We start from the raw sequence: 22,551 nt of genomic DNA, 5'->3' as shown, positions 1-22,551 counted from the left end.
AAGAGCCTAGGCGCTCTCTTTTTGAGTCGCCTTTGGCACAGGGCCAGCAGTCTAGGACGCTTCCGGCCTTCCCAGACTTTGTTAAGGAGGTGCAGTCCACTTGGGGGACTCCAGCCTCCGCCCCGGCAACCTCGCGTAAGGCGGCTGCCTTTACCATGCAAGGTGCGAGTGAAGCGGGTCTGGCGTCATTTCCGCCAGTTGGCGCTGCGTTCGCAGCGTTGCTGAAGTCACCAACACTCTCTGGGTTGGTGAAAGACCCCACCTGTCCTAACAAGCAGTGCAGGATCACCGAGGTGCACCTCAAGAAGGGCTATTCGGCGGCTACAGAGGCAGTTAGGCTGTCCAATCTGGCCAGCCTCCTCTCAGTTTATCAGGCTGCGCTAATAAAGGATCTCCCAGACTACCCTTCGGTGTCTCTGAGAGCAGAGTTGGGGCTAGTTGCCCAGCTGCTGGTCAAGCTAGCCCAGCTTAACGCGCGGGCCCAGGGCAGGAGCATCGCGTCTCTGGTGGTGGCCAGACGACAGCTCTGGCTCTCGCAGGCGAGAGTCCAGGAGCATGACAAAGCTCCCTTGTTGGATGCCCCAATTACACCGGGGCACACATTTGGCCCAGCGGTGGAAGAGATGTTGCAAAGCTCAGCTAAGGCTAGAGAGGCATCACAGCAGTTGGCTATGATATGGCCGCATAGGCCTTTCCAGGTCAAACGCCCACAAGAACATCAGTGGCGTAGAGCACCACCGCAACACCAGCCGCGTCCAGGGGGTACTAAGACCTCCCCGGCGGATACAGCAGCGCGTGGCCAAATCCCAAGGGGACGACCGCAGCGCACAGGGTGGCGACCTAGAGGAGGCGGCAGACCACGCCCTCGTGGCGCTGGCCAGGCCCCTCGTGAGCGAGCGAAGCCTAAGCAGCCCTGAGAAAACCAGGCAGCCATTAACCCAACCCTATACTGTTCCACAGCTTCTGTTTTGGCAACAATGCACCAGCGATATCTGGGTGCGCAAAACTATACTCACCGGGTACACCCTTCAGTTCCGGTTAAAACCCCCCCCCTTCAGGGGGGTGGTGGTAACTGTGGTGAAGGACGTGGTTCAGTCCTCAGCTCTGAATGTGGAAATACAGGCATTGCTCAGGAAGCGTGCCATTCAACTAGTAGACCCTGCTCTGACCGACCAGGGGTTCTACTCCAAATACTTCCTTGTGCCAAAGAAGGACGGCGGGCTCCGCCCTATTCTAGACCTGCGTGTACTGAACAAATACCTACGGGTGTTGTCGTTCAAGATGCTCACGCACAGGCACATTGTCCAGTCTGTCCGGCAGGGCGACTGGTTTACCACCATAGATCTGACAGATGCGTACTTTCACGTTCCCATCTGTCCGGGTCACAGGAAGTATCTACGATTCGCATTCCAGAGCAGGGTCTACGAGTTTTGCGTCCTGCCATTCGGCCTGTCTCTAGCTCCTCGAACCTTTTCGAAGTGTATGGACGCCATTTTAGCTCCTTTGCGGGCTCAAGGCGTCCGACTGCTGAACTATCTGGACGACTGGCTCGTCTGCGCGCAGTCAAAGGAGCAGCTGGCACAGCACACAGTGATGGTTACAGACCATCTCCAGCGGCTAGGTCTGAAGGTCAATCCAGACAAGAGCCGCCTCGTGCCCAGCCAACAGACCGAGTTTTTGGGTCTGCATCTGGACTCAGTGTCCATGGAAGCGACCCTATCGACACAAAGAGTTGCCTCATTAGAGCAGTGTCTCTCCCTATTCAGGTTGAGAGAAACAGTCAGCATGGAGCTCTGTCAGCGCATGCTGGGGTTGATGGCTGCCGCCTCGCAAGCCCTTCCTTTGGGCTTACTACACCAGAGACCTCTGCAGGCCTGGTTCAATGCCTTCGCGTTGCACCCGCGGAGAGACAAGCACCGCAGGTTGAGGGTATCCCGAACCTGCTGGGAGGCATTACGCTGGTGGAAAGTTCAGTCGAACATCCGCCAGGGCGTGCGCTTGGGTCCCATCTTCCGAAGGGAAGTTATCACAACCGACGCTTCCAACCAAGGTTGGGGAGCAGTCTGGAACGGGACAGGGACCCGTGGAGTGTGGTCAGGACCCTGGAGGTCAGCCCACATCAACGCTCTGGAACTCAGAGCAGTGGACCTCGCCCTTCGGCACTTCTTGCCAGTGCTTCTAGACAAGCACGTGTTAGTGCGGTCAGACAACACCACAGTAGTGGCGTATATCAATCGCCAGGGCGGATTGCGGTCCCCCGGTCTTCACCGGATGGTAACGCGGCTGTTGCTCTGGGCTCAACCGCGTTTAGCCTCTCTGCGTGCAGTTCATCTGCCGGGCAGAGTCAATTACGCAGCGGATCTCCTGTCCAGAGGAGGTCCTCTTGCGGGCGAATGGCGTCTTCACCCTCGGGTGGTAGAGCGCATCTGGGAATGGTTCGGCACAGCGCAAGTCGATCTCTTCGCTTCGCGAGAGACCACGCACTGTCCTCTATGGTTCTCGGTGAAGGACCTCGACAGCCCCCTGGGGGTGGATGCACTGGCTCACGAATGGCCGCCAGGGCTCCTGTATGCCTTTCCACCGATTCCGATGCTCCCCGCCTTCTTGGAGAAGGTCAGGGTAGAGCGAGCGACAGTGATTCTGATCGCTCCTCGGTGGCCTCGGAGAATATGGTTCCCGAGTCTAGTGCAATTACTGCACGGCCGCCCGAGGGAGCTCCCTCTGCGGGCGGACCTGTTGTCCCAAGCTCAAGGAGAGCTTTGGCATCCGAACCCCAAACTCATGCAGTTATGGGCTTGGCCCCTGAGCGGGAGCGCCTGTCAGCCTTAGGGCTTTCGACTGCAGTTATATCGACCATCCAGAGTGCGAGAGCGCCCTCTACTAGGTCGCAGTATGCGTATAAGTGGCAGTTGTTTCAGAGTTGGTGTCTGGCTGAGAGCCACGACCCAGTCTCCTGTCCTATGGCAGTAATATTGCAGTTTCTGCAGAAACTGCTGGATGAAGGGAAATCTCCTTCTACACTTAAAGTGTATTTAGCCGCCATTTCGGCTTGTCATGTACGCATTGACGGTTTATCACCTGGTTGCCATTTTTTGGCATCTCAGTTTCTGAAAGGCGCAAGACGCTTGCGGCCTCCAAGAACGACCAGTTTACCGTCTTGGAGCCTTGATGTGGTGCTAGAAGCCCTTACCAAGGCACCATTTGAGCCTCTCCACAGCGTGGATATGAAGCTCATATCTATTAAGACTGCATTTTTGCTGGCTGTGGTATCAGCAAAACGCGTGAGCGAGTTACATGCACTTTCAGTGCATCCTTCTTGTACTCGTTTTGCAGGAGACGGTTCTAAGGTCTCCATGCGCCCTAATCCGGCCTTTTTACCAAAGGTTATATCCCCGTTCCACATGAACCAGTCAGTCGAGTTGATGGCGTTCCATCCTCCTCCTTTTTCTTCCCCAGAGGAAGAGCGGTTACACATGCTCTGCCCCGTGAGGGCATTGAGGTGTTATATTGACCGTACAAGGACAGTGAGGCAGACAGAACAGTTGTTCATATGCCATGGTTCTAGATCTTTGGGTCAGCCGCTGTCTAAACAGCGCCTTTCCCACTGGATAGTGGATGCTATTAAATTAGCGTATGAATCTGCAGGCCTTCCGCCACCAGGGCAGTTGAAGGCGCATTCTACTAGGGGTATGGCGACATCCTGGGCCCTCTTTCGAGGGGTGCCGGTGTCTGATATTTGCGCGGCAGCCAGTTGGGCTACGCCGCATACTTTCATGAGGTTTTACAGGTTAAATGTACTGGATTCCTCTGCTCCACTGTTTGGAGCATCTGTTTTACACTCTATGACGCCTCAGGATGCGGACGTATAGAGTGGTAGATAGCATGGTGTTGACTGTTCCACCTTTAAGACAGGTGTCATTACGAGCATAGACGCTGAGGCGCAGCTCCGCATATGCCTAGATGTACTGCCTACGCAGTTGCGTTATGACGTAAGTCTGTCCTACTGCCGAGAATCCTCCCTCGCGACAGCTAGGGTACACTGTATCCCATGTTGATGGTTATTTTCGACTTGAAAGGGAACGATAGGTTGCGGATGCAACCCCGGTTCCCTGAAAGAGAAAATAACCATCAAGCTGCGAGGTCGCTCCGGTAGCCTTCACGGCCTGAAGAGCAAAAGAGGAAGTGCATCCCCACGCGCGCAGTTAAGTAAGCTCCCAGGGGGGCGGGCTTACACTGCAGCTGGCGTGGGGGCCTATCGGCAGCTTTGCTATAAAAGCTCAGCCTACCGGTGCTGCCTGACGGCAATATCTCATGTTGATGGTTATTTTCTCTTTCAGGGAACCGGGGTTGCATCCGCAACCTATCGTTTTATTAGATAACACCCTCGGAGCCCAACAGAACACTGTATGCGTATAATTAAAATATTTACGGTTCAAATGGGAATCGTATTCATCAGATTTTAAGCACACATTTGATAGACGTCACAGTGCAAAGGAGGAAGGCAGGCAATGCAAATGAGGCAACTGGCTCGTACTTTTTAAATCATACCAAAAAATTGAACCCAATTAAGCTTTTAACCGCCTGCAGTCTGGAATGAGTTTGAAATGTTATTGTAACAACTCACTGGGCTACAGCAATTGCATTATATGAAAGTGCTCCTGTTTATTTGTCACCGGCACAGCTACCGGTGCCACTCAGAGTTGGAGGGAGACGGTCGGCCACTTGCCCATAAAACAATACTTTCAGGGATCATTTCTATAGTGATTTGCTAGCGAAATGCGTTTTGAAAGTGTTTGGGCTCGCTACCCACGAGGAAGAGTGAGAGTGTTCGTTTTTGAGCGTGAAGAAGACAGCGAGTGTTGTTTTTGACCAACTGCTCGCTGTTATTGATGACCGCTCCAGTGTTCCTTAGGGGGCTGGAGGAAGCGGACACGTTCTGAGTGGGTATCTTACCAAAACGTAAGAAAGATGAACTACAGTTGCAAAGCACTGCTGCTTTTTCGATGATTGATTAAAACTATCAAACTGACTGAAAACACGGATCGCATTAATTGCGATTGGTTTCATACCAATACGCTTACATAACAGATATTGGTTATAGATAATGTCATATACACAGAAATGAACACGGACAGTGTTTATTAAGGGCTGACTCATTGACATGTTCGAGAGATCTAGGTGTACTGGACAAATCTACTGGATTTTTTTCCATGTCGTAATTGTGCCGCCTGTGATAATGCGTTTGCGTTTTACAAGCCATACAACAAAAAAAGAGTACAGTGTCTTACAAGTGATGACCTGTGCTTCAACGCATGTCATTTATTTGTTTTTTTGTCCTTGCCATTTGCAATATGTTGGTAAAACTACTAGACAGTGACGATTGCGCATTGATGAGCAAGCATAAAAGTTCAATTAGGAGAAAAGATATCCATTCACCACTAGCTAGACATTTCGTAGATGCCAAACATTCCATTTCAGATCTGAAATACCGCAGCATACAAAAAAATATTTCAAGCTCGAGGACGTGATAATCTCGATCAAAAACTATTACAATGTGAATCCAAATGGATCTTCTATCTCCATATGGTACAACCCGAGGGATTAAATGAAGCGCTAGGATTATCCTGTTTTCTGTGATATAATGCGCAACCATACTTGTCTTTCATAAGATCTGAAAATAAATTATAGCGCTTTGAGATTATGTCTGTTATTAGCAGATTGTTTAGAAATGTACTCAAATATGTTACAACTGTTCTGTCTACGAAATATATCTGTAACATTTATGTAATGCCTTTGTGGTTTTTTGATGAAGTTCATTTGCTAACAGACTGTTCTGATTTTGATTCAAACCGTGAAGCGATCGCTCTGTTTGCAGTATATTTTCTTTCAGTAAGAGGAGTGTCCTTGTGATTCCATACAGAATGCGACAAAACCTGTCGCCCTCCTTAATATAAACAGAAAAAGAACAAGTACACGCACACGCCAGGTGATTTACTGCAGCGTCAGACATGGGAGGTTCAGCAGTGTGCTGCAGCGTTGTGCAAAGTCGTCGGTGTAAGTCAGGATGGCCGAGCGGTCTAAGGCGCTGTGGTCAGGTCGCAGTCTCCATGGAGGCGTGGGATCGAACCCCACTTCTGACAACTGTTCTTGTTAATTTATTTCTAAAACGTCCACCGAATGCTTGGTAATTTTACATGTTTTTCTTTTTAGTATTCAAATCACAGCTTTTTAAATGAGAGAAAGTCACTGCAAGCCCGCACCTCGCCACTTTCTTCACACTGCTAAACTGCCTCATAAAGATGAGACCTCTAATTATGCCTTTCCAATACTTTGAATGTGTTATTGTTGAGTTTAACATAACATCTTGGTAATCATAATGTCCGCAGGCCTTGTTTTTCTCGGGTTTTATTAACGCGCTCCATGTGTGTGGCCGGTTAGCTCAGTTGGTTAGAGCGTGGTGCTAATAACGCCAAGGTCGCGGGTTCGATCCCCGTACGGGCCATGACTTTTCTTCTTTAAAGAAACCACAGCATTTGGAATGGTGCCAAAATGAACATTCTTTAACAAAATGAACCGGTGCGATATGAAGTAGAACCAGTAATATTTCAGATTCCTCATCTTTAAACATGTATTAGGAATGAACACATACAATTAAAAAGAAAGCTTACGTAGTCGGCAGGATTCGAACCTGCGCGGGGAAACCCCAATGGATTTCTAGTCCATCGCCTTAACCACTCGGCCACGACTACATGTTCTTACATTGGACTGTGAAATGATCCATATTATTGTCAAAAGAAGTAAAAGACACCCGCGGTAATGCTGCAGATGGCAGTATAGGCTAACATGAACCGAAGTCAAATGCCTTTGTTGAAACTCCATCGATTTATACAAGGCAAGCACACGTGGGAAATGTAAATACAATATCCTTTCTGTCAACGTTCATAATAATGAATACATCTTTATTTCAAAATACGTAACAATTTAAGTGATCTTTTCAAACCACCCATACACAAAAAACAAAGTAGATCTTGATTTCAACTGAAAAACTGACTTGCTTCATGGCTGCTGCCACAGCACTCAAGCACGTTGTGGCTAGCGTGAGCGGACTTAGCAGATAACAAGATCTACAAAATATCACATGCCAATAAAACATAACACAATTATGTTCGATTTTATAACAAAACCCCACCCCAGATGGGACTCGAACCCACTATCCCTGGCTTAAGAGGCCAGTGGCCTTAGCCATTAGGCCACTAGGGCTGACATGGGAAGCGCACATTTGGTAGTTCTAAAGAAAGTGGGAACAATAGTATCGTGGTTTCATAAATATCCAAGCCATCTTTGGTGTTCAAACAAAGCAGTTACATTGGGAAAGGGCCGTACTTATCAGTAAGTGTTTGAAATGCATGTGGGAAGATTTAAGATTGTGAAGAAGTTTTAATATGCTTCGTATTTGCGCATTGGTAACCTTACATAATTACGTTTTGATTAATGCCACTTCCTTACCTGACAGTAGTCAGGGTGACGATACAAGACCAAAGCCAATAAACCTGTTATTTTCCTGTCCTTTCATTACCATATTCTAGTGTGCTTGTTCAGAATATGCGTGAATCCTGAAAACGTATTGCTAATATGTGAACAAAGCCAGCATTCACTTTATTGATCACCATGTGGAATAGCCGCTATTGGAACACACATGATTGTGTTAAAGATGTTAATAGACTTTCAATGTACACGTTTTAGAGCTGAACGTTTGTTGAGACAGTTCAAGCGCTGTAGCAGTGTTAACCTATTTCATGGATGTTTGCTTTTTCGTCTTACTCTGGAAAAAATAATAATAGCAATAGAAAAATGTAGGCAAAACAATTTTTGAGAACCGCATTTGGGTGAAAAATGAACAGTTTCAAAACACATTTGTAAACGCATTGGATTCTATTATGGTGTTTCCGAGCTGTTGAATGTTTCTTATTATATACAGGTTTACTGACTTGACAGAAAGGCGATTGACAAAAAGAATGCCTCGTCCCTGCGTGGGCCTGAAACAGCAACGTTTTGGTTAAGCCGAACGCGCTCACTGATTACGTTGTTTTATTAGATAACACCCTCGGAGCCCAACAGAACACTGTATGCGTATAATTAAAATATTTACGGTTCAAATGGGAATCGTATTCATCAGATTTTAAGCACACATTTGATAGACGTCACAGTGCAAAGGAGGAAGGCAGGCAATGCAAATGAGGCAACTGGCTCGTACTTTTTAAATCATACCAAAAAATTGAACCCAATTAAGCTTTTAACCGCCTGCAGTCTGGAATGAGTTTGAAATGTTATTGTAACAACTCACTGGGCTACAGCAATTGCATTATATGAAAGTGCTCCTGTTTATTTGTCACCGGCACAGCTACCGGTGCCACTCAGAGTTGGAGGGAGACGGTCGGCCACTTGCCCATAAAACAATACTTTCAGGGATCATTTCTATAGTGATTTGCTAGCGAAATGCGTTTTGAAAGTGTTTGGGCTCGCTACCCACGAGGAAGAGTGAGAGTGTTCGTTTTTGAGCGTGAAGAAGACAGCGAGTGTTGTTTTTGACCAACTGCTCGCTGTTATTGATGACCGCTCCAGTGTTCCTTAGGGGGCTGGAGGAAGCGGACACGTTCTGAGTGGGTATCTTACCAAAACGTAAGAAAGATGAACTACAGTTGCAAAGCACTGCTGCTTTTTCGATGATTGATTAAAACTATCAAACTGACTGAAAACACGGATCGCATTAATTGCGATTGGTTTCATACCAATACGCTTACATAACAGATATTGGTTATAGACAATGTCATATACACAGAAATGAACACGGACAGTGTTTATTAAGGGCTGACTCATTGACATGTTCGAGAGATCTAGGTGTACTGGACAAATCTACTGGATTTTTTTCCATGTCGTAATTGTGCCGCCTGTGATAATGCGTTTGCGTTTTACAAGCCATACAACGAAAAAAAGAGTACAGTGTCTTACAAGTGATGACCTGTGCTTCAACGCATGTCATTTATTTGTTTTTTTTGTCCTTGCCATTTGCAATATGTTGGTAAAACTACTAGACAGTGACGATTGCGCATTGATGAGCAAGCATAAAAGTTCAATTAGGTGAAAAGATATCCATTCACCACTAGCTAGACATTTCGTAGATGCCAAACATTCCATTTCAGATCTGAAATACCGCAGCATACAAAAAATATTTCAAGCTCGAGGACGTGATAATCTCGATCAAAAACTATTACAATGTGAATCCAAATGGATCTTCTATCTCCATACGGTACAACCCGAGGGATTAAATGAAGCGCTAGGATTATCCTGTTTTCTGTGATATAATGCGCAACCATACTTGTCTTTCATAAGATCTGAAAATAAATTATAGCGCTTTGAGATTATGTCTGTTATTAGCAGATTGTTTAGAAATGTACTCAAATATGTTACAACTGTTCTGTCTACGAAATATATCTGTAACATTTATGTAATGCCTTTGTGGTTTTTTGATGAAGTTCATTTGCTAACAGACTGTTCTGATTTTGATTCAAACCGTGAAGCGATCGCTCTGTTTGCAGTATATTTTCTTTCAGTAAGAGGAGTGTCCTTGTGATTCCATACAGAATGCGACAAAACCTGTCGCCCTCCTTAATATAAACAGAAAAAGAACAAGTACACGCACACGCCAGGTGATTTACTGCAGCGTCAGACATGGGAGGTTCAGCAGTGTGCTGCAGCGTTGTGCAAAGTCGTCGGTGTAAGTCAGGATGGCCGAGCGGTCTAAGGCGCTGTGGTCAGGTCGCAGTCTCCATGGAGGCGTGGGCTCGAACCCCACTTCTGACAACTGTTCTTGTTAATTTATTTCTAAAACGTCCACCGAATGCTTGGTAATTTTACATGTTTTTCTTTTTAGTATTCAAATCACAGCTTTTTAAATGAGAGAAAGTCACCGCAAGCCCGCACCTCGCCACTTTCTTCACACTGCTAAACTGCCTCATAAAGATGAGACCTCTAATTATGCCTTTCCAATACTTTGAATGTGTTATTGTTGAGTTTAACATATCTTGGTAATCATAATGTCCGCAGGCCTTGTTTTTCTCGGGTTTTATTAACGCGCTCCATGTGTGTGGCCGGTTAGCTCAGTTGGTTAGAGCGTGGTGCTAATAACGCCAAGGTCGCGGGTTCGATCCCCGTACGGGCCATGACTTTTCTTCTTTAAAGAAACCACAGCATTTGGAATGGTGCCAAAATGAACATTCTTTAACAAAATGAACCGGTGCGATATGAAGTAGAACCAGTAATATTTCAGATTCCTCATCTTTAAACATGTATTAGGAATGAACACATACAATTAAAAAGAAAGCTTACGTAGTCGGCAGGATTCGAACCTGCGCGGGGAAACCCCAATGGATTTCTAGTCCATCGCCTTAACCACTCGGCCACGACTACATGTTCTTACATGGGACTGTGAAATGATCCATATTATTGTCAAAAGAAGTAAAAGACACCCGCGGTAATGCTGCAGATGGCAGTATAGGCTAACATGAACCGAAGTCAAATGCCTTTGTTGAAACTCCATCGATTTATACAAGGCAAGCACACGTGGGAAATGTAAATACAATATCCTTTCTGTCAACGTTCATAATAATGACTACATCTTTATTTCAAAATACGTAACAATTTAAGTGATCTTTTCAAACCACCCATACACAAAAAACAAAGTAGATCTTGATTTCAACTGAAAAACTGACTTGCTTCATGGCTGCTGCCACAGCACTCAAGCACGTTGTGGCTAGCGTGAGCGGACTTAGCAGATAACAAGATCTACAAAATATCACATGCCAATAAAACATAACACAATTATGTTCGATTTTATAACAAAACCCCACCCCAGATGGGACTCGAACCCACTACCCCTGGCTTAGGAGGCCAGTGGCCTTAGCCATTAGGCCACTAGTGCTGACATGGGAAGCGCACATTTGGTAGTTCTAAAGAAAGTGGGAACAATAGTATCGTGGTTTCATAAATATCCAAGCCATCTTTGGTGTTCAAACAAAGCAGTTACATTGGGAAAGGGCCGTACTTATCAGTAAGTGTTTGAAATGCATGTGGGAAGATTTAAGATTGTGAAGAAGTTTTAATATGCTTCGTATTTGCGCATTGGTAACCTTACATAATTACGTTTTGATTAATGCCACTTCCTTACCTGACAGTAGTCAGGGTGACGATACAAGACCAAAGCCAATAAACCTGTTATTTTCCTGTCCTTTCATTACCATATTCTAGTGTGCTTGTTCAGAATATGCGTGAATCCTGAAAACGTCTTGCTAATATGTGAACAAAGCCAGCATTCACTTTATTGATCACCATGTGGAATAGCCGCTATTGGAACACACATGATTGTGTTAAAGATGTTAATAGACTTTCAATGTACACGTTTTAGAGCTGAACGTTTGTTGAGACAGTTCAAGCGCTGTAGCAGTGTTTACCTATTTCATGGATGTTTGCTTTTTCGTCTTACTCTGGAAAAAATAATAATAGCAATAGAAAAATGTAGGCAAAACAATTTTTGAGAACCGCATTTGGGTGAAAAATGAACAGTTTCAAAACACATTTGTAAACGCATTGGATTCTATTATGGTGTTTCCGAGCTGTTGAATGTTTCTTATTATATACAGGTTTACTGGCTTGACAGAAAGGCGATTGACAAAAAGAATGCCTCGTCCCTGCGTGGGCCTGAAACAGCAACGTTTTGGTTAAGCCGAACGCGCTCACTGATTACGTTGTTTTATTAGATAACACCCTCGGAGCCCAACAGAACACTGTATGCGTATAATTAAAATATTTACGGTTCAAATGGGAATCGTATTCATCAGATTTTAAGCACACATTTGATAGACGTCACAGTGCAAAGGAGGAAGGCAGGCAATGCAAATGAGGCAACTGGCTCGTACTTTTTAAATCATACCAAAAAATTGAACCCAATTAAGCTTTTAACCGCCTGCAGTCTGGAATGAGTTTGAAATGTTATTGTAACAACTCACTGGGCTACAGCAATTGCATTATATGAAAGTGCTCCTGTTTATTTGTCACCGGCACAGCTACCGGTGCCACTCAGAGTTGGAGGGAGACGGTCGGCCACTTGCCCATAAAACAATACTTTCAGGAATCATTTCTATAGTGATTTGCTAGCGAAATGCGTTTTGAAAGTGTTTGGGCTCGCTACCCACGAGGAAGAGTGAGAGTGTTCGTTTTTGAGCGTGAAGAAGACAGCGAGTGTTGTTTTTGACCAACTGCTCGCTGTTATTGATGACCGCTCCAGTGTTCCTTAGGGGGCTGGAGGAAGCGGACACGTTCTGAGTGGGTATCTTACCAAAACGTAAGAAAGATGAACTACAGTTGCAAAGCACTGCTGCTTTTTCGATGATTGATTAAAACTATCAAACTGACTGAAAACACGGATCGCATTAATTGCGATTGGTTTCATACCAATACGCTTACATAACAGATATTGGTTATAGACAATGTCATATACACAGAAATGAACACGGACAGTGTTTATTAAGGGCTGACTCATTGACATGTTCGAGAGATCTAGGTGTACTGGACAAATCTACTGGATTTTTTTCCATGTCGTAATTGTGCCGCCTGTGATAATGCGTTTGCGTTTTACAAGCCATACAACGAAAAAAAGAGCAGAGTGTCTTACAAGTGATGACCTGTGCTTCAACGCATGTCATTTATTTGTTTTTTTTGTCCTTGCCATTTGCAATATGTTGGTAAAACTACTAGACAGTGACGATTGCGCATTGATGAGCAAGCATAAAAGTTCAATTAGGTGAAAAGATATCCATTCACCACTAGCTAGACATTTCGTAGATGCCAAACATTCCATTTCAGATCTGAAATACCGCAGCATACAAAAAATATTTCAAGCTCGAGGACGTGATAATCTCGATCAAAAACTATTACAATGTGAATCCAAATGGATCTTCTATCTCCATATGGTACAACCCGAGGGATTAAATGAAGCGCTAGGATTATCCTGTTTTCTGTGATATAATGCGCAACCATACTTGTCTTTCATAAGATCTGAAAATAAATTATAGCGCTTTGAGATTATGTCTGTTATTAGCAGATTGTTTAGAAATGTACTCAAATATGTTACAACTGTTCTGTCTACGAAATATATCTGTAACATTTATGTAATGCCTTTGTGGTTTTTTGATGAAGTTCATTTGCTAACAGACTGTTCTGATTTTGATTCAAACCGTGAAGCGATCGCTCTGTTTGCAGTATATTTTCTTTCAGTAAGAGGAGTGTCCTTGTGATTCCATACAGAATGCGACAAAACCTGTCGCCCTCCTTAATATAAACAGAAAAAGAACAAGTACACGCACACGCCAGGTGATTTACTGCAGCGTCAGACATGGGAGGTTCAGCAGTGTGCTGCAGCGTGGTGCAAAGTCGTCGGTGTAAGTCAGGATGGCCGAGCGGTCTAAGGCGCTGTGGGCAGGTCGCAGTCTCCATGGAGGCGTGGGCTCGAACCCCACTTCTGACAACTGTTCTTGTTAATTTATTTCTAAAACGTCCACCGAATGCTTGGTAATTTTACATGTTTTTCTTTTTAGTATTCAAATCACAGCTTTTTAAATGAGAGAAAGTCACCGCAAGCCCGCACCTCGCCACTTTCTTCACACTGCTAAACTGCCTCATAAAGATGAGACCTCTAATTATGCCTTTCCAATACTTTGAATGTGTTATTGTTGAGTTTAACATATCTTGGTAATCATAATGTCCGCAGGCCTTGTTTTTCTCGGGTTTTATTAACGCGCTCCATGTGTGTGGCCGGTTAGCTCAGTTGGTTAGAGCGTGGTGCTAATAACGCCAAGGTCGCGGGTTCGATCCCCGTACGGGCCATGACTTTTCTTCTTTAAAGAAACCACAGCATTTGGAATGGTGCCAAAATGAACATTCTTTAACAAAATGAACCGGTGCGATATGAAGTAGAACCAGTAATATTTCAGATTCCTCATCTTTAAACATGTATTAGGAATGAACACATACAATTAAAAAGAAAGCTTACGTAGTCGGCAGGATTCGAACCTGCGCGGGGAAACCCCAATGGATTTCTAGTCCATCGCCTTAACCACTCGGCCACGACTACATGTTCTTACATTGGACTGTGAAATGATCCATATTATTGTCAAAAGAAGTAAAAGACACCCGCGGTAATGCTGCAGATGGCAGTATAGGCTAACATGAACCGAAGTCAAATGCCTTTGTTGAAACTCCATCGATTTATACAAGGCAAGCACACGTGGGAAATGTAAATACAATATCCTTTCTGTCAACGTTCATAATAATGAATACATCTTTATTTCAAAATACGTAACAATTTAAGTGATCTTTTCAAACCACCCATACACAAAAAACAAAGTAGATCTTGATTTCAACTGAAAAACTGACTTGCTTCATGGCTGCTGCCACAGCACTCAAGCACGTTGTGGCTAGCGTGAGCGGACTTAGCAGATAACAAGATCTACAAAATATCACATGCCAATAAAACATAACACAATTATGTTCGATTTTATAACAAAACCCCACCCCAGATGGGACTCGAACCCACTATCCCTGGCTTAGGAGGCCAGTGGCCTTAGCCATTAGGCCACTAGGGCTGACATGGGAAGCGCACATTTGGTAGTTCTAAAGAAAGTGGGAACAATAGTATCGTGGTTTCATAAATATCCAAGCCATCTTTGGTGTTCAAACAAAGCAGTTACATTGGGAAAGGGCCGTACTTATCAGTAAGTGTTTGAAATGCATGTGGGAAGATTTAAGATTGTGAAGAAGTTTTAATATGCTTCGTATTTGCGCATTGGTAACCTTACATAATTACGTTTTGATTAATGCCACTTCCTTACCTGACAGTAGTCAGGGTGACGATACAAGACCAAAGCCAATAAACCTGTTATTTTCCTGTCCTTTCATTACCATATTCTAGTGTGCTTGTTCAGAATATGCGTGAATCCTGAAAACGTCTTGCTAATATGTGAACAAAGCCAGCATTCACTTTATTGATCACCATGTGGAATAGCCGCTATTGGAACACACATGATTGTGTTAAAGATGTTAATAGACTTTCAATGTACACGTTTTAGAGCTGAACGTTTGTTGAGACAGTTCAAGCGCTGTAGCAGTGTTTACCTATTTCATGGATGTTTGCTTTTTCGTCTTACTCTGGAAAAAATAATAATAGCAATAGAAAAATGTAGGCAAAACAATTTTTGAGAACCGCATTTGGGTGAAAAATGAACAGTTTCAAAACACATTTGTAAACGCATTGGATTCTATTATGGTGTTTCCGAGCTGTTGAATGTTTCTTATTATATACAGGTTTACTGGCTTGACAGAAAGGCGATTGACAAAAAGAATGCCTCGTCCCTGCGTGGGCCTGAAACAGCAACGTTTTGGTTAAGCCGAACGCGCTCACCGATTACGTTGTTTTATTAGATAACACCCTCGGAGCCCAACAGAACACTGTATGCGTATAATTAAAATATTTACGGTTCAAATGGGAATCGTATTCATCAGATTTTAAGCACACATTTGATAGACGTCACAGTGCAAAGGAGGAAGGCAGGCAATGCAAATGAGGCAACTGGCTCGTACTTTTTAAATCATACCAAAAAATTGAACCCAATTAAGCTTTTAACCGCCTGCAGTCTGGAATGAGTTTGAAATGTTATTGTAACAACTCACTGGGCTACAGCAATTGCATTATATGAAAGTGCTCCTGTTTATTTGTCACCGGCACAGCTACCGGTGCCACTCAGAGTTGGAGGGAGACGGTCGGCCACTTGCCCATAAAACAATACTTTCAGGGATCATTTCTATAGTGATTTGCTAGCGAAATGCGTTTTGAAAGTGTTTGGGCTCGCTACCCACGAGGAAGAGTGAGAGTGTTCGTTTTTGAGCGTGAAGAAGACAGCGAGTGTTGTTTTTGACCAACTGCTCGCTGTTATTGATGACCGCTCCAGTGTTCCTTAGGGGGCTGGAGGAAGCGGACACGTTCTGAGTGGGTATCTTACCAAAACGTAAGAAAGATAAACTACAGTTGCAAAGCACTGCTGCTTTTTCGATGATTGATTAAAACTATCAAACTGACTGAAAACACGGATCGCATTAATTGCGATTGGTTTCATACCAATACGCTTACATAACAGATATTGGTTATAGACAATGTCATATACACAGAAATGAACACGGACAGTGTTTATTAAGGGCTGACTCATTGACATGTTCGAGAGATCTAGGTGTACTGGACAAATCTACTGGATTTTTTTCCATGTCGTAATTGTGCCGCCTGTGATAATGCGTTTGCGTTTTACAAGCCATACAACGAAAAAAAGAGTACAGTGTCTTACAAGTGATGACCTGTGCTTCAACGCATGTCATTTATTTGTTTTTTTTGTCCTTGCCATTTGCAATATGTTGGTAAAACTACTAGACAGTGACGATTGCGCATTGATGAGCAAGCATAAAAGTTCAATTAGGTGAAAAGATATCCATTCACCACTAGCTAGACATTTCGTAGATGCCAAACATTCCATTTCAGATCTGAAATACCGCAGCATACAAAAAATATTTCAAGCTCGAGGACGTGATAATCTCGATCAAAAACTATTACAATGTGAATCCAAATGGATCTTCTATCTCCATATGGTACAACCCAAGGGATTAAATGAAGCGCTAGGATTATCCTGTTTTCTGTGATATAATGCGCAACCATACTTGTCTTTCATAAGATCTGAAAATAAATTATAGCGCTTTGAGATTATGTCTGTTATTAGCAGATTGTTTAGAAATGTACTCAAATATGTTACAACTGTTCTGTCTACGAAATATATCTGTAACATTTATGTAATGCCTTTGTGGTTTTTTGATGAAGTTCATTTGCTAACAGACTGTTCTGGTTTTGATTCAAACCGTGAAGCGATCGCTCTGTTTGCAGTATATTTTCTTTCAGTAAGAGGAGTGTCCTTGTGATTCCATACAGAATGCGACAAAACCTGTCGCCCTCCTTAATATAAACAGAAAAAGAACAAGTACACGCACACGCCAGGTGATTTACTGCAGCGTCAGACATGGGAGGTTCAGCAGTGTGCTGCAGCGTTGTGCAAAGTCGTCGGTGTAAGTCAGGATGGCCGAGCGGTCTAAGGCGCTGTGGTCAGGTCGCAGTCTCCACGGAGGCGTGGGCTCGAACCCCACTTCTGACAACTGTTCTTGTTAATTTATTTCTAAAACGTCCACCGAATGCTTGGTAATTTTACATGTTTTTCTTTTTAGTATTCAAATCACAGCTTTTTAAATGAGAGAAAGTCACCGCAAGCCCGCACCTCGCCACTTTCTTCACACTGCTAAACTGCCTCATAAAGATGAGACCTCTAATTATGCCTTTCCAATACTTTGAATGTGTTATTGTTGAGTTTAACATAACATCTTGGTAATCATAATGTCCGCAGGCCTTGTTTTTCTCGGGTTTTATTAACGCGCTCCATGTGTGTGGCCGGTTAGCTCAGTTGGTTAGAGCGTGGTGCTAATAACGCCAAGGTCGCGGGTTCGATCCCCGTACGGGCCATGACTTTTCTTCTTCAAAGAAACCACAGCATTTGGAATGGTGCCAAAATGAACATTCTTTAACAAAATGAACCGGTGCGATATGAAGTAGAACCAGTAATATTTCAGATTCCTCATCTTTAAACATGTATTAGGAATGAACACATACAATTAAAAAGAAAGCTTACGTAGTCGGCAGGATTCGAACCTGCGCGGGGAAACCCCAATGGATTTCTAGTCCATCGCCTTAACCACTCGGCCACGACTACATGTTCTTACATTGGACTGTGAAATGATCCATATTATTGTCAAAAGAAGTAAAAGACACCCGCGGTAATGCTGCAGATGGCAGTATAGGCTAACATGAACCGAAGTCAAATGCCTTTGTTGAAACTCCATCGATTTATACAAGGCAAGCACACGTGGGAAATGTAAATACAATATCCTTTCTGTCAACGTTCATAATAATGAATACATCTTTATTTCAAAATACGTAACAATTTAAGTGATCTTTTCAAACCACCCATACACAAAAAACAAAGTAGATCTTGATTTCAACTGAAAAACTGACTTGCTTCATGGCTGCTGCCACAGCACTCAAGCACGTTGTGGCTAGCGTGAGCGGACTTAGCAGATAACAAGATCTACAAAATATCACATGCCAATAAAACATAACACAATTATGTTCGATTTTATAACAAAACCCCACCCCAGATGGGACTCGAACCCACTATCCCTGGCTTAGGAGGCCAGTGGCCTTAGCCATTAGGCCACTAGGGCTGACATGGGAAGCGCACATTTGGTAGTTCTAAAGAAAGTGGGAACAATAGTATCGTGGTTTCATAAATATCCAAGCCATCTTTGGTGTTCAAACAAAGCAGTTACATTGGGAAAGGGCCGTACTTATCAGTAAGTGTTTGAAATGCATGTGGGAAGATTTAAGATTGTGAAGAAGTTTTAATATGCTTCGTATTTGCGCATTGGTAACCTTACATAATTACGTTTTGATTAATGCCACTTCCTTACCTGACAGTAGTCAGGGTGACGATACAAGACCAAAGCCAATAAACCTGTTATTTTCCTGTCCTTTCATTACCATATTCTAGTGTGCTTGTTCAGAATATGCGTGAATCCTGAAAACGTCTTGCTAATATGTGAACAAAGCCAGCATTCACTTTATTGATCACCATGTGGAATAGCCGCTATTGGAACACACATGATTGTGTTAAAGATGTTAATAGACTTTCAATGTACACGTTTTAGAGCTGAACGTTTGTTGAGACAGTTCAAGCGCTGTAGCAGTGTTTACCTATTTCATGGATGTTTGCTTTTTCGTCTTACTCTGGAAAAAATAATAATAGCAATAGAAAAATGTAGGCAAAACAATTTTTGAGAACCGCATTTGGGTGAAAAATGAACAGTTTCAAAACACATTTGTAAACGCATTGGATTCTATTATGGTGTTTCCGAGCTGTTGAATGTTTCTTATTATATACAGGTTTACTGGCTTGACAGAAAGGCGATTGACAAAAAGAATGCCTCGTCCCTGCGTGGGCCTGAAACAGCAACGTTTTGGTTAAGCCGAACGCGCTCACTGATTACGTTGTTTTATTAGATAACACCCTCGGAGCCCAACAGAACACTGTATGCGTATAATTAAAATATTTACGGTTCAAATGGGAATCGTATTCATCAGATTTTAAGCACACATTTGATAGACGTCACAGTGCAAAGGAGGAAGGCAGGCAATGCAAATGAGGCAACTGGCTCGTACTTTTTAAATCATACCAAAAAATTGAACCCAATTAAGCTTTTAACCGCCTGCAGTCTGGAATGAGTTTGAAATGTTATTGTAACAACTCACTGGGCTACAGCAATTGCATTATATGAAAGTGCTCCTGTTTATTTGTCACCGGCACAGCTACCGGTGCCACTCAGAGTTGGAGGGAGACGGTCGGCCACTTGCCCATAAAACAATACTTTCAGGGATCATTTCTATAGTGATTTGCTAGCGAAATGCGTTTTGAAAGTGTTTGGGCTCGCTACCCACGAGGAAGAGTGAGAGTGTTCGTTTTTGAGCGAGAAGAAGACAGCGAGTGTTGTTTTTGACCAACTGCTCGCTGTTATTGATGACCGCTCCAGTGTTCCTTAGGGGGCTGGAGGAAGCGGACACGTTCTGAGTGGGTATCTTACCAAAACGTAAGAAAGATAAACTACAGTTGCAAAGCACTGCTGCTTTTTCGATGATTGATTAAAACTATCAAACTGACTGAAAACACGGATCGCATTAATTGCGATTGGTTTCATACCAATACGCTTACATAACAGATATTGGTTATAGACAATGTCATATACACAGAAATGAACACGGACAGTGTTTATTAAGGGCTGACTCATTGACATGTTCGAGAGATCTAGGTGTACTGGACAAATCTACTGGATTTTTTTCCATGTCGTAATTGTGCCGCCTGTGATAATGCGTTTGCGTTTTACAAGCCATACAACGAAAAAAAGAGTACAGTGTCTTACAAGTGATGACCTGTGCTTCAACGCATGTCATTTATTTGTTTTTTTTGTCCTTGCCATTTGCAATATGTTGGTAAAACTACTAGACAGTGACGATTGCGCATTGATGAGCAAGCATAAAAGTTCAATTAGGTGAAAAGATATCCATTCACCACTAGCTAGACATTTCGTAGATGCCAAACATTCCATTTCAGATCTGAAATACCGCAGCATACAAAAAATATTTCAAGCTTGAGGACGTGATAATCTCGATCAAAAACTATTACAATGTGAATCCAAATGGATCTTCTATCTCCATATGGTACAACCCGAGGGATTAAATGAAGCGCTAGGATTATCCTGTTTTCTGTGATATAATGCGCAACCATACTTGTCTTTCATAAGATCTGAAAATAAATTATAGCGCTTTGAGATTATGTCTGTTATTAGCAGATTGTTTAGAAATGTACTCAAATATGTTACAACTGTTCTTTCTACGAAATATATCTGTAACATTTATGTAATGCCTTTGTGGTTTTTTGATGAAGTTCATTTGCTAACAGACTGTTCTGATTTTGATTCAAACCGTGAAGCGATCGCTCTGTTTGCAGTATATTTTCTTTCAGTAAGAGGAGTGTCCTTGTGATTCCATACAGAATGCGACAAAACCTGTCGCCCTCCTTAATATAAACAGAAAAAGAACAAGTACACGCACACGCCAGGTGATTTACTGCAGCGTCAGACATGGGAGGTTCAGCAGTGTGCTGCAGCGTGGTGCAAAGTCGTCGGTGTAAGTCAGGATGGCCGAGCGGTCTACGGCGCTGTGGTCAGGTCGCAGTCTCCATGGAGGCGTGGGCTCGAACCCCACTTCTGACAACTGTTCTTGTTAATTTATTTCTAAAACGTCCACCGAATGCTTGGTAATTTTACATGTTTTTCTTTTTAGTATTCAAATCACAGCTTTTTAAATGAGAGAAAGTCACCGCAAGCCCGCACCTCGCCACTTTCTTCACACTGCTAAACTGCCTCATAAAGATGAGACCTCTAATTATGCCTTTCCAATACTTTGAATGTGTTATTGTTGAGTTTAACATAACATCTTGGTAATCATAATGTCCGCAGGCCTTGTTTTTCTCGGGTTTTATTAACGCGCTCCATGTGTGTGGCCGGTTAGCTCAGTTGGTTAGAGCGTGGTGCTAATAACGCCAAGGTCGCGGGTTTGATCCCCGTACGGGCCATGACTTTTCTTCTTTAAAGAAACCACAGCATTTGGAATGGTGCCAAAATGAACATTCTTTAACAAAATGAACCGGTGCGATATGAAGTAGAACCAGTAATATTTCAGATTCCTCATCTTTAAACATGTATTAGGAATGAACACATACAATTAAAAAGAAAGCTTACGTAGTCGGCAGGATTCGAACCTGCGCGGGGAAACCCCAATGGATTTCTAGTCCATCGCCTTAACCACTCGGCCACGACTACATGTCCTTACATTGGACTGTGAAATGATCCATATTATTGTCAAAAGAAGTAAAAGACACCCGCGGTAATGCTGCAGATGGCAGTATAGGCTAACATGAACCGAAGTCAAATGCCTTTGTTGAAACTCCATCGATTTATACAAGGCAAGCACACGTGGGAAATGTAAATACAATATCCTTTCTGTCAACGTTCATAATAATGAATACATCTTTATTTCAAAATACGTAACAATTTAAGTGATCTTTTCAAACCACCCATACACAAAAAACAAAGTAGATCTTGATTTCAACTGAAAAACTGACTTGCTTCATGGCTGCTGCCACAGCACTCAAGCACGTTGTGGCTAGCGTGAGCGGACTTAGCAGATAACAAGATCTACAAAATATCACATGCCAATAAAACATAACACAATTATGTTCGATTTTATAACAAAACCCCACCCCAGATGGGACTCGAACCCACTATCCCTGGCTTAGGAGGCCAGTGGCCTTAGCCATTAGGCCACTAGGGCTGACATGGGAAGCGCACATTTGGTAGTTCTAAAGAAAGTGGGAACAATAGTATCGTGGTTTCATAAATATCCAAGCCATCTTTGGTGTTCAAACAAAGCAGTTACATTGGGAAAGGGCCGTACTTATCAGTAAGTGTTTGAAATGCATGTGGGAAGATTTAAGATTGTGAAGAAGTTTTAATATGCTTCGTATTTGCGCATTGGTAACCTTACATAATTACGTTTTGATTAATGCCACTTCCTTACCTGACAGTAGTCAGGGTGACGATACAAGACCAAAGCCAATAAACCTGTTATTTTCCTGTCCTTTCATTACCATATTCTAGTGTGCTTGTTCAGAATATGCGTGAATCCTGAAAACGTCTTGCTAATATGTGAACAAAGCCAGCATTCACTTTATTGATCACCATGTG

General features: G+C 43.2%; 17 non-coding genes across 17 annotated transcripts; 12 read left to right on the top strand and 5 right to left on the bottom strand.

Moving 5' to 3' along the window:
* The first annotated feature begins 4,730 nt into the window (after positions 1-4,730).
* Positions 4,731-4,945, top strand: LOC131702223 (small nucleolar RNA U3). Its single transcript, XR_009309377.1, has one exon. It is a non-coding gene; the product is annotated as a small nucleolar RNA U3 (small nucleolar RNA).
* Positions 4,946-6,058: 1,113 nt separating this feature from the next.
* On the top strand, positions 6,059-6,140 carry trnal-cag (transfer RNA leucine (anticodon CAG)). Its single transcript has one exon. It is a non-coding gene; the product is annotated as a tRNA-Leu (tRNA).
* A 288-nt stretch (positions 6,141-6,428) lies between these two features.
* On the top strand, positions 6,429-6,502 carry trnai-aau (transfer RNA isoleucine (anticodon AAU)). The gene has a single exon. It is a non-coding gene; the product is annotated as a tRNA-Ile (tRNA).
* Positions 6,503-6,667: 165 nt separating this feature from the next.
* trnas-aga (transfer RNA serine (anticodon AGA)) lies at positions 6,668-6,749 on the bottom strand. The gene has a single exon. It is a non-coding gene; the product is annotated as a tRNA-Ser (tRNA).
* Positions 6,750-8,450: 1,701 nt separating this feature from the next.
* On the top strand, positions 8,451-8,665 carry LOC131702222 (small nucleolar RNA U3). Its single transcript, XR_009309376.1, has one exon. It is a non-coding gene; the product is annotated as a small nucleolar RNA U3 (small nucleolar RNA).
* Positions 8,666-9,779: 1,114 nt separating this feature from the next.
* Positions 9,780-9,861, top strand: trnal-cag (transfer RNA leucine (anticodon CAG)). The gene has a single exon. It is a non-coding gene; the product is annotated as a tRNA-Leu (tRNA).
* Positions 9,862-10,146: 285 nt separating this feature from the next.
* On the top strand, positions 10,147-10,220 carry trnai-aau (transfer RNA isoleucine (anticodon AAU)). Its single transcript has one exon. It is a non-coding gene; the product is annotated as a tRNA-Ile (tRNA).
* A 165-nt stretch (positions 10,221-10,385) lies between these two features.
* trnas-aga (transfer RNA serine (anticodon AGA)) lies at positions 10,386-10,467 on the bottom strand. The gene has a single exon. It is a non-coding gene; the product is annotated as a tRNA-Ser (tRNA).
* A 1,701-nt stretch (positions 10,468-12,168) lies between these two features.
* On the top strand, positions 12,169-12,383 carry LOC131702300 (small nucleolar RNA U3). The gene has a single exon (XR_009309447.1). It is a non-coding gene; the product is annotated as a small nucleolar RNA U3 (small nucleolar RNA).
* Positions 12,384-13,864: 1,481 nt separating this feature from the next.
* On the top strand, positions 13,865-13,938 carry trnai-aau (transfer RNA isoleucine (anticodon AAU)). The gene has a single exon. It is a non-coding gene; the product is annotated as a tRNA-Ile (tRNA).
* A 165-nt stretch (positions 13,939-14,103) lies between these two features.
* Positions 14,104-14,185, bottom strand: trnas-aga (transfer RNA serine (anticodon AGA)). The gene has a single exon. It is a non-coding gene; the product is annotated as a tRNA-Ser (tRNA).
* Positions 14,186-15,886: 1,701 nt separating this feature from the next.
* LOC131702221 (small nucleolar RNA U3) lies at positions 15,887-16,101 on the top strand. The gene has a single exon (XR_009309375.1). It is a non-coding gene; the product is annotated as a small nucleolar RNA U3 (small nucleolar RNA).
* A 1,484-nt stretch (positions 16,102-17,585) lies between these two features.
* Positions 17,586-17,659, top strand: trnai-aau (transfer RNA isoleucine (anticodon AAU)). Its single transcript has one exon. It is a non-coding gene; the product is annotated as a tRNA-Ile (tRNA).
* A 165-nt stretch (positions 17,660-17,824) lies between these two features.
* trnas-aga (transfer RNA serine (anticodon AGA)) lies at positions 17,825-17,906 on the bottom strand. The gene has a single exon. It is a non-coding gene; the product is annotated as a tRNA-Ser (tRNA).
* Positions 17,907-19,607: 1,701 nt separating this feature from the next.
* LOC131702247 (small nucleolar RNA U3) lies at positions 19,608-19,822 on the top strand. The gene has a single exon (XR_009309401.1). It is a non-coding gene; the product is annotated as a small nucleolar RNA U3 (small nucleolar RNA).
* A 1,484-nt stretch (positions 19,823-21,306) lies between these two features.
* Positions 21,307-21,380, top strand: trnai-aau (transfer RNA isoleucine (anticodon AAU)). The gene has a single exon. It is a non-coding gene; the product is annotated as a tRNA-Ile (tRNA).
* A 165-nt stretch (positions 21,381-21,545) lies between these two features.
* On the bottom strand, positions 21,546-21,627 carry trnas-aga (transfer RNA serine (anticodon AGA)). The gene has a single exon. It is a non-coding gene; the product is annotated as a tRNA-Ser (tRNA).
* Between the last annotated feature and the right edge of the window lie 924 nt (positions 21,628-22,551).

Source organism: Acipenser ruthenus, chromosome 29, assembly GCF_902713425.1.
Source record: "Acipenser ruthenus chromosome 29, fAciRut3.2 maternal haplotype, whole genome shotgun sequence".
Taxonomy (NCBI): domain Eukaryota; kingdom Metazoa; phylum Chordata; class Actinopteri; order Acipenseriformes; family Acipenseridae; genus Acipenser; species Acipenser ruthenus.
The sequence above is the reverse complement of the archived record's forward strand: the minus strand, read 5'-3'. Positions and strand labels throughout refer to the sequence as shown.